This window comes from Tupaia chinensis, unplaced genomic scaffold (assembly GCF_000334495.1).
Source record: "Tupaia chinensis unplaced genomic scaffold, TupChi_1.0 Scaffold000070_1, whole genome shotgun sequence".
NCBI classification, from domain to species: Eukaryota; Metazoa; Chordata; class Mammalia; order Scandentia; family Tupaiidae; genus Tupaia; species Tupaia belangeri.
The window spans coordinates 1,385,144-1,386,325 of record NW_006159530.1 but is presented as its reverse complement, the minus strand read 5'-3'; positions in this window follow the sequence as shown (position 1 = coordinate 1,386,325).

Here is a 1,182-nt window from a genome sequence, read left to right as displayed (position 1 = left end):
GGCGGGCGGAGGGCCCCGCGGTCACACCCCCGCCCGCCGGCCCAGCGGCTCCGCAGGGAGGGGCCTGCAGCCGCCTCGCCGACTCCCGGGACCTCAAGCCGCCATGACACCGGAAGCCGAGGTGCACTCGGGGCCCAGAAACCGGAAATGGAGGAAGAGCCCCGCCCACCGGCTGAAGGAGGCGGGTCCGGGGGCGGAGCCTAGAGTTAATTGGGTGAATTCGGTTCGAAGAAAAAGGTCTGAGAGCTAGAGGTGTTAAACTTAATTACGGAGGACCTACTCTTCCAGGGTCCATGCTAACTGCGTTTGTATATCTTACCTGAAGCTAAAATCGATCCTTTTTCTTGTTGAAGCTTCTCACCTCTCCACTGGCACCCAAGAACATAGAATCTGGTCCATGTTTCTCATCAAGGGGGCTCCCAAGGCATTTCACCACCTCCGGACCTAGGATCACTAATGGCCCTAATTCTGGAAGCTCAGCCCTAGTGCTCCTCTTAGTTGGCCTGCCTCATCCAAGAACATCCTCCCTGGGCAAATGTGGATCTTTTACAATTTTTTAGTTTTCACTTATTCATTCAACAAATGTTCACTGAGTAACAGCTACAGCAAATAGGAATCACAACCAACAAAGCAGTGTGTGTAATAAATATGTCCTTTGTCTTTCAGTAATTGAATTTTGTTTATATCGAGCTCCAGTTTGATGAGGTGCTGTCCCAGACAATCTGCCCCCATCTCCTTTTCTTCAGGTTTTATCTGAATTCCCTGTCAAATGAGGTGGCTTATCTAGTGCACAGTGAGAGGCAAGGAACTACTTCTTATCAGTAGATTGGGCATCTTGTCTGGTTGCCACTGAGCTGTACCTCGTTTCTGTCTGCGTGACTCTTTTAGGTTCTGGGAGAGGGACAGATCTGTGCACTTTCTTGCTATTTCTAAAAAGAATTTTTTCCAAGTCTGAAATCCATACCAATCTCTTGTGAGCTTGGGCTTTTGGAATACAAAAGTCTTAGTGAAGACTCACTTGCAAAATTGCTTTGCAGACTAGTCATATACATTATACGCCAATCAGCAAAGTGTATGTCTTACCATATCCATACCAATATAAAGCATTATTGTTTAAGTTTTTTCTGTTTTATAAGAAAAATGATATTTTCATATAGTTTTAATTTTGCTGCTAGTTATAAG